General features: G+C 42.3%; 1 pseudogene; it reads left to right on the top strand.

The window, feature by feature from the left end:
- The first annotated feature begins 5,896 nt into the window (after positions 1 to 5,896).
- LOC136487334 (probable serine/threonine-protein kinase PBL22) lies at positions 5,897 to 7,946 on the top strand (annotated as a pseudogene).
- Positions 7,947 to 10,077: the final 2,131 nt, after the last annotated feature.

The raw sequence follows: 10,077 nt of genomic DNA, 5'->3' as shown, positions 1-10,077 counted from the left end.
CAGTTTTCTAGAGTTTTAGCTAAAAATAGTAATAGCAAGTTAGATAGCAATTCTCTTGAACATGCTCTAATAAACCCATTTTTAGTACAAATAAGGTGCCTATATATATGTCAATAGAAACAAAGAGAGAGAATGAGCCTTTATTAGAAGAAGACAACCAATGCAAGTGTCGTTGCAACTGGGGCAATCTCAACTGAGTAATCCAGCTAATTAGTAAGTGTAAGGTTGTCAAACAGCTTAGCTTCTCGTGGCTAGAAAGAAAGTCAAGTCAAGGGCGGCGCATGCAGCGACAGTTCAGTTGGGTGGCGTGCCCCTAGCTAGGATTAATTTATGGCAGGGATTTTCTTTGAACCTGGCCAAACATAGTTTTGTTTTCGTTTGAGATTACAGTACTAGATGACAGTGACGCCTTCACCATGTCAGACAAGGCTGTTCCCACGCGGTGTATGAGCACTCTGAATTTGTCAAGGAATGTTAATTACTTAAATCCACGAACTTTAAAAACATATATATGCGTCTCTAACTTGTTAAATAGTGCACAGTAGTGATCGGTATTGTCTCGAAATGAAGCTATGTATGCGTCTCTAACTTGTTAAGTATTGCACGGTAGTGATCGATATGGTCTAGAAATGAAGCTGCTGTGCAATATTTAACAAGTTCATAACAAAAATATGTTTCAACAAGTTTGTAGATCTAGAAATGCATTTTAGAAATTCATGAATCGGTGGCACATCTCAATAAATTTATTAGAGGCCGGTTTGCTAAGAATCATCATCGTTGTATCATCGATGGAGAGAGTTTTATTTAATTGTTTTATATAGACACTACTGGAAACTCGCATTCTTCTGTGTGTGCGAAAACATAAAGAAAAATGCGAATACCGTCAGAAAAATATTTTTCTGACGGTGTACCCTCAGAAAAATACACACGGAAATATAATGATAGAAAAATCAAATTTTTCTGTCGGTTCATCGTCAAAAATAGTTTTTCTGTAGGTCTTACACACACGGAAAAATTAAGTTCGCCCAGATTAAAAATAATTTTTCTGTGAGGATATCTACACAGAAAAAAAGAAATAAACGTACAGAAAATACGTGTATTTTCCTGTCGGTCTAGGTGAACTCACAGAAAAATTCCTTTCGCCCAGATTAAAAGTAATTTTCTGTGTAGCCATCCTCATAGAAAAAAGAGTTAAACGCACAGAAAAATAATTTATTTTAAAATAGTAGCAACAACATATTAAAATATATATTGTCCATACAGTAATTTCATGACACATCACAACATAATAAATACATTCATAGGTGTCTAAATATTCAGCACATTCATAGATACATAGATGATGTCCAAATGTTCCGGCATCAATACATTCAAAACCATTACCATCTTAGCAGTTCAAGTTTAAGCCAAGATGACCACCGGTATGCATCATTGAGCCATATAGCTAAAACCAAAGCTAGAGCCTCCTAACTAGTTAGTGTGCAAAAGCACAACACTACAAAAGAAGAAACCACCACCACATCCATGTTTTGCAACTAAACACCACCATCACATTCAGTAGAACATATGAAATTAAAGATATTACAAAGGTATAAGCCTGCCTTCAATAACTATGCTAGCAAGTAAAAGAAATGCCTCACTTCTCAAATAAATTAATTTATGAAGACAGAGATAAGTCTATCAGTTAGGCTTATTCAATTTAGAATGATTCAAACGAATGAGAATGTATTATTTCTACAATTAAAAGTATAGGATTTTATTTTCTTGTAATTGAACACTTGCTATGGTAAGCTCTCATTTTCTCCTAACTAAAGTTATAATATACACCACTTAAAATTCAGAGCACCAGAGTAACCTGCTCAAGGGCCCGACATGAAACATAAAAAGGAGTGTGTCAATTACAAAACGAGGAACTTTCTTTAGTTTATATAGGCAGTAAATTCATCTATAGCATAAAGGCAAGCTGCTTTATAAACATAACAATGTGTTGTTGGTTAAAATATACTTGAAACAAAGGCGACAATGAATAACACCTCGCATCAAAATTCAAATTCAAACTAACTACTAGTAGTTTCTGCATGACATGAAGAAATTCGACATAAAAGATTATGCCAACAAGCCTACAAGAGTAATCATGGAGCAAAAATGACATGATAGGAAGGCATATAGTCAGGCACACGATCTATGCAGCTAGTTTTCTTTGTGGTTCCTCTAATATCTCACTTTTTCTAAGTTCGTTTTTTTTCTGCAGTACAGAACCAAAAATCAGCAATTCTTGCATACTCTAGCTAGCTCAGTACCTTTCATCTTGTCAACATCCTCTACTGCAAGCATGGCTGCTTATGGGAATTACGCATCACAGACTGCTTTAACCTTCATGCTACCTGCCAAAAGATTGTGAACCCACAAATATAAATTAATAACATCAGTTATATTAGATAGATATTGCACTATAATCTGTGCTCTATCCAAGTAACAGCAAGATCGTAAACCAGCAAAATCTCCAAATCTGTGCTCTATCCAAGTATCTAACAGGACCAACAGCCATTTGAGCTGCAACTTCCAATCTCTAAATATGTGAAATATAATCTAAGTACTAAACAAGTAACAAATCAAATGAAGCAAGTTTGATTTACACTTGTCGTGGATTTGTGATGCAACTTGTCAAAAGCAGTACTTTAATTGTGAGACATATGAACCAGGAATAATAAGGGAACAACTTGTGAGAGAATTAGAGTAAATTAAGCATAAGTCCTTTATCTGTATCAAGAAGTATTGGCTTCAAGATACATAAACTATTCAAAAACAGATATGCTTGAGACAAACCTACACTATAGGGCAATGTCAAAGTTAACTCATTTGTATCAAACTTCTCTAAGTTTGGCCAAATTCATAGACAAATTTATTAACAAAATTCAATCCACATCCTATAGGAAGACCAAATCAAAATTTGCTCATTGAGTCATATACCAGCATGCATCATTGAGTCATATAGCTAAAACCAAAGCTAACAGATTAGAGCCTCCTACTAGTTAATGTGCAAAAGCACAACACTGCAAAAGAAACCACCACCACATCCATGTTTTGCAACTAAGCACCATCATCACATCGATGCTTGATCTCCATTGTTGTCGAAACCTTGATTGTTGCCAACATTTGTAGCATGAAGGTCCCCATTGGTGTGGCCAACATCATTAGCATTGTTGGCAGACTGAGGCAGCGTGAGAAGAACCAGTTGCCTGCATGTGAATAAAGTTACATCAGTAAGTGGAATTGTCTCCCAACAATATAACACTATTAGCAAAGCCTCTAAATTAGATGTAAAGTCATTTGAATGTGGTACCATGAATTGGACAAGGTTTAAAATGTTCAAACTGCTGGTTTCAAGGTGTGAAACATTACAAAACAACATAAGGCCACTTCCTCACTGCATAGCTATGCAACTTCAATGCAGTAGCTATACAACAATCAACATGAGGCCATTCTGAGTAGTACCCCACAAAATACTAATTAGTTTCTACTTCCTTTCCATCTTCTAATCTCTAAGTGATGGATCTGATAGCTACAAAACATGTTGATAGTGGAATGAATATATACTAATTAGTGGAATGAATATATACTCACAATTCCTGGGCAGTCCAACTACGAGCCAAAAAATTACAAGCCTTCAATTGCATACATAAAAACTGCCAAGGAAATGCAAAACTGATACTTAATACTCACCCAAAACTTTCATTTCACATGGCCAGCTTGCATTTGTTCATCATCCCTTAGAGCCTGAGAGTAGTGCCCCCACTTGTTTGCATGATCTGAATGGTTGGTGAGTTAAGAAAACGGAACCATCAATAAGAAATATAAAGTTACTATCAGTACTATTGCAGGACAAGAATCTGTTTCTAATATATGTAAAAATGCATGCAGGACAGCAAATCATTTATATTTAATATTTCTCTACCATACCATTCAGTGAAGCACCACTAAATCATTATCAGCACAATTGCAGTACATCTATTTCAGCACATAATAAATTTCCAAAAAAAGAAATATGAAGCTATTTTCTCTTGGATAACAAAAACGAAAACAGACATTGAAGGTTGCTACTGCTACCTCACTTATAGTGCCACAATACTTTTCCAAAAGTACCACAAACTGATAAACTAGTGAATTCTACATTTTCACAACCACAATTGAACATAGTTTTGCAATTCAGTTAGCCAAATCAACTTGGATCATGATTCCTAGCTGACCAAACCATGCTTTAAAATGTTGGCATTAACCTATTCTCAAATGCCACACATGCAACAAAGAGAGCAAGTTAAACATGTTATTGTGAAAGCACGACTTACCAGCAACTCGTAGAGAAAAGACGGAGCCTCAAACAACATGTAGCAGTGGCGGAGCATAGCACGAAGACTGAGAATATGAGCAGAAATAAGCCCCAAAAAGTCTTTGTGTTACACAGCATAACAAAAAGGAGAAATAATCTCAAATACTAATGTGTTCAGAGAGTCAAACCATCAATGCTGACTTGTTCATTAATTTTAGCTATTCTGTTTCACTTAACACAAGAACTCCAGATTATTCAGAAAGGCATTAATCTTTTTCTGGTCAAGCTACACATCAATTCTAGATTATCCAGAAAGGCATGCGGAACAACAACTCATATTTAATCATAGATAATCATATTCTAGGACATCTATTAAGCATAGATAGTCATAATTGAACGGATTGAGTAAAGCAATTTTTATAATATATTACTTTACTAGTAAGCTAAATCAGGAATAACACATCATCTTTTACACTAGAGTAGAGGATTAAAGTACATCACCTTACACTTGGGGTTAGATCAGATCCGTTCTGAATACAGATAACAAAATAGCTTAAATTGGGGTTCGTGCTCAGTTTTGCACGAAGGAAGGGAACAGAAGCGACAAGCATACCTGGCGGCGCCAGGACGGGCCGCGTGCAGACTGCCGGCGGATCTGGCACAGGGAGGTCGCGTGCAGGTGCGTCACCGGCAGATCTGGCACAGGCCTCGACCGGCAGCGGGCCTGGGGAAGCGCACGGGAGGGGCCATGCTGGAAGGGGCGATGTTCGTCGGCGGGCTGGGGTGGCGGCCGGCGGCGCACAGGAGGGGCCACGCCGAGAGGGCTAGCCGCGGAGAGGTGAACCTGGGGCGGTGCCACGGGAGGGGCCGCGCCGAGAGGGCCGGCCGCGAAGAGGCAGATCTGGGGCGGCGCACGGGAGGGGCGATGGGGCTAGGGCTGGGGCGACGAGAGAGGCCACCCATAGCCTGGTGGCATGTGGGTGAGAATGAAAAGAGAGGCGGCGGGGTGGTTCTGTGCGTGGGTTCAGGTTTAGGATTTTTTTGTTTTTTTATTTTTTATATAATGCATTTGCTATTCACTGGGCTAAAAGGAGCTGAGGCGGCACCAACCCTAAATCTGGTGTGTGCGATTGAATTTTTCTGTGCGTAATATATGACCGACAGGATAATTGCTATTTTCTGCGTTCCAACAAAACCGACAGAATAATTATAATTTTTCTCTGTGTATTGTCACGCACAGAAAAATAATTGAATTTTCCTGTGAGTTTTTGTATTTTTCTGTCGGGATTTTTGAAACCGACACATTAATGACTAATTTTTCTGTGTGTACTGAGAAAAACGCACAGAAAAATTCATCACCCATAGGAGTATTCGAGTTTCCAGTAGTGAGATAAACAAGTTGATGGCTGGAACTTGGTTCCCTTATTAAAAAAGGATAAACAAGTTGATGTGTCGTTCACCCGGTTATCACGCGGCGCCATCGTCAACGAAATATAGAAGCTTATTCTTACTGGGTGTATAGGAGGACAGGAGTCCAGTAGTCTGCCTAGCTATCAGTGATCTGTTGCGATGTAGAACGGGCTGGAGAGCGCGGCGACCGTGGCGCAGGTCGTCGGCCTCGACGTCGGCGGCCTCATCTCCATGATCGGGCAGGCGGCGCGGACGGCTCGGCAGAACACCAAGGACTGCGAGCACCTAGCTCAGCCGCGTCAGCATGCTAGCCGAGCTGATCCCGTGCCTGCAGGACCCGGAGGCCCGGGCGCTGGCCGGGCTGGACGGCACGCTCCTGGAGGCGCACCACCTCGTCATGTCCTGCCAGAGCCAGAGGAGGGGGCTCACGTCCCAGCTGCTCTCGGCGTCCAGGCAGGCCAAAAGGTTCAGGGACGTCGACCGCAAGATCGACACCTACCTCTCCTTGATTCCTGTCATCATCTACATCGGCATAGCACGCCGCCTAGATGGAAATCCCAGCTCCTGTTCCCAATCCCTCCTGGTAGGTGCTCATCTTTCCATAGTCAAGTCAACTCTCTCTTTCTCTGCTAGCTGTATGGTCTTCACTATATTGTAATCTTGTCTTGGATCCCTAGGAGGAGTCGGGAGGAGCTGAGGATCGGGAGTTCAGGTTCGCGGAGATCGCCGTGGCCACCAACAACTTCGCCGTCGTGCTTAGCGACGACGCCGACTCTGGCACCAAGGTGTACAAGGGCAAGCTCCACAACGGCACTGAGGTGGCCGTTATGCGCCTCAACACTGGCCGGCAAGGCGCGGATGACGCCTTCTTCGTGGAGCACCACATCCTCTCGACGCTCCGCCACGACCACATCATCCTGGGCCGCTGCACCGAGAACGGCGAGCGCATGCTAGTCACCCAGTACATGCCCAACAACGGCTTGCTCAACGACCACACGAGCACCCCCCACTCCCATTGCCAGCCGGTAGGCACATCGATCCACCTCAACTCGGTAATCCAGCTGGTAGCTAAACTTAGGGATTCTTTTTATATATAATTTGGAGAAGATGCTACTTGATCCATGTGCATTACCCTAGATTTGGACATCACTGCCGGTTCAAAAACCCACTTCACTGCCGGATTTTGAACCAACATTGGCATACCGACAGTGATGGGGGTTGACATCACTGCCGGTCCTTAAAAACCGACACTGATCTACAGGAAACAGTGTCGGTTCCTGGCTCCACCCGACAGTGTCCAGTTGAACAACACTGCCGGTTTGTAGTGCCAACCGACAGTGACGGTTGCTTCAAGAGTGTCGGTTCTTGGCTCAAGCCAGCAGTGTTGAGCAAGCCTACACTGTCGGTTCATGGATCAAACCGGCAGTGTTGTAGTAAATATCAGTGTCGGTTCATGGATCAAACCGGCAGTGTTGTTGTAACTATCAGTGTCGGTTCATGGTTCAAGCCGGCAGTGTTGAGCAAGCCAACACTGTCGGTTTGTTTATAACCGGCAGTGATAGTTACGACAACACTGCCGGTTTGTTGCTAACCGGCGGTGATGGCCCGTTCGTATTTTATTGTTTTATAATTTATTTTAATTTATATTTTTTCGTAGAATCGGGTTTCGCTTTATATACGCTACGTAGACGACAGGTCCATCAATATTAAACATTACAAATGTTACAATTACAATTCAAATGTTCTTATCCACATCTCGATCCCTCAAAATAAAAAAGAAATGTTCTTGGACTTCACACATGCTTCTGGGACTTCTTACAATAATCTGGCGAGCCGCTCTAGGCCATACTGGTTCTTGTACTTCACGGATTGTGCAATAGAAAATACTCCATCTTTTTTAATACCTCGGCTAAGATGAATTTTGCCAGCTCCGATTGCAGTGCGATGATCTCCATGTCTAACAGCCTTTCATGGTTATATTTCTTGCGCTATCGTTCAAAAAAGATGATATCCAAAGAGCAATAGTAAATTATTTTGTTGAATTATTAACAGACATAAATGAAATGAGGATTATAGACACCAACTTATCGGCTTCTTTCGATTTCCCGCCGATGTAGCGAAGCATTGCCCACATTACATAAAACCCGCATTCATTGTTTTCTGTCGGCTATGATAGGTACTTCCCCTCTATTTCGACAACCTTGAATGAGACCGGCGTCCCACCGATATGTCTTCTTCGGACACTGAGCAACATTAAAAGAAGAAACATTAGAAAGAGGTATGTGTGATTAGAAAATAATATGTTATTAGGATCGCTTACTAATTCAGCACTGCCACCGGTGCATCCAGATGATGAAATGGTTTTTTCCTCGAGTCCCACACCTCGAGCAGATTTTTGGCAAGATTAACACAAATGAAGACGAAATGGTTGCTGCAATCACATAATCCTAATTATCGAATAATCTTAACGAAAAAAGAAGCATAAAATTAAAAGCCGAGAATACATACTCGTAGTTGTAGGCTAAAAGTATGTGGGTTTTCTTCTTCATCGTGAATTCGTCGAAAACAACAATCAATCACTGTTTCAGGTCTTCCACATCACATCCATAGAGGCCTAGACATGTCCTCTCATTGACTCGCATGGGGTCCAAGAAGCCTATGTAATCCCATTTGCTTTTTAGAATGCAAAATTTTGCTATACACCTACATAAAATCATGGGAAGTGCTCAAAAGTTAACAATTTGTGTCTCAAGAGAGTAGTTAATTGTAAAATCGTGCTTGTAGGTACTTACATAGTCCACAACGTCAACCTTTGAACATCGAGAGAGCGTTTCTGGTATAGCTGGAACAAGCACTCCCACTCGACATCGAACTTCTCTTCTTCAGGATAATGGAAAACATGTGGCGAACGGATAATAACCTCAAAACCAAAGTCGTCCGTCTCTGTTGCTTGAGCCATGTAATATTCATGTAACTGGCACGTATATGTTGTCAGATTTTTATACTCATGACTAGGAACCAAAAGATTGCCCCTTTCATACTTCATTGCCGGTGTTGCCGTCCCTTGTACATCATAATAGACGGTCGCAGCCTCTTCCATGGTTAATCCTGGGTTGTCTTCGGCGTATTTCTGTATGTTCCTTAAATCTTTATTGTGTATTTCTTCATCTATGGTTGTAGCGTATTTATTCTATGTTTATCTTTCGAATTCGGACTTCAACAAAAACGAAGGCAGTGAGGCACAGAGATTGAGAAAACTAACACAATCTTCCTTCGAGATGTGTACTGTAATTTTTTTCTTTCATCAAGGTGGTAACGCTGCCACTAAACGGGCTTTTTCTTTTCTGTTGGTCCACTTTGGGAGCATTAGCGACCGAATCCAAGGACCTTTTCTGCGACTGCGAGGATGTCCTTGATCTTGTTTTGGGCTGAGGTGGTGGAGGAGGATGACGACGAGAATTCTGTTTTCCCGGCGCTGATGAAGATGGAGGAGGAGGAGGAGGAGTCTCTTTTCTCGTGGCTGATGAAGATGGAGTCGGACGAGGAGGAATAGAAGGAGACCTCTGTCTTTTCGGGGGTGATGGCTCCGGATGAGGAGGGGAGTGATCTCTGTTGGGAGATGGTGAGTGATCATCGTGGGTGGGCGAAGACTCGTAGTCGTCCTCATCATCAGAGGACAATTAATGGTCAAGCTTAATGAAGCGCTTGAGCCAGGCCACTTGAGAGCCCTTGTTTTGACCAAGTTTCGGCCTGTCTTCTGCTACGGGGGACTCAATGGGTATCTTGTTATACTTCTTATTAAGTATTCTATTAATGGTGACATGAACGTACCCTAGTGGAATTGGGTGGCCATTAATTGTCCCGTCTCCCACAGGCTAGGCCTGGCCGAGCGCCACCTTGTTCTTTGTCCATTCCTGACGGATGTACAACCTAAAATTGACGGGTTCAGTGATGTCGTCCACCGGATGAGGCACATTCGCCTCTTCTTCGTCGAGCGGGGTCGATCCACAGCTGCTGTGACCCTAAACTGTGGGCTAAAGGTAGTAGGAGTAGGGTTTTGTGGTACTACTGACCCCTTGGATAGCAAAATTTGCTCGACTCACGCTTCAACGGTCGCTTCAATCCGTGCTTCCATTCTGTCTTCCATCTCTTTTAGTCTCCTCAAATACTCTGCCTCATGTTCCGCTCTACCCCTCGAGCGGCTCCGGTAAGTGTTAGATTCTTGGGGGAATGCTAGTTTCCAAGGAACAACACCGGTTCCTCTAGTGCGACCAGGGTGCTCCTTGGTTCCGAGTGCTTGGGTGAGCACGTCTTTCTCCCTATTAGAAGTGCGAGTCCCT

Source organism: Miscanthus floridulus, chromosome 10, assembly GCF_019320115.1.
Source record: "Miscanthus floridulus cultivar M001 chromosome 10, ASM1932011v1, whole genome shotgun sequence".
Lineage (NCBI taxonomy): Eukaryota > Viridiplantae > Streptophyta > Magnoliopsida > Poales > Poaceae > Miscanthus > Miscanthus floridulus.
Note: the sequence above shows the minus strand (reverse complement) of the source record. Positions and strands in the feature narration are given on the sequence as shown.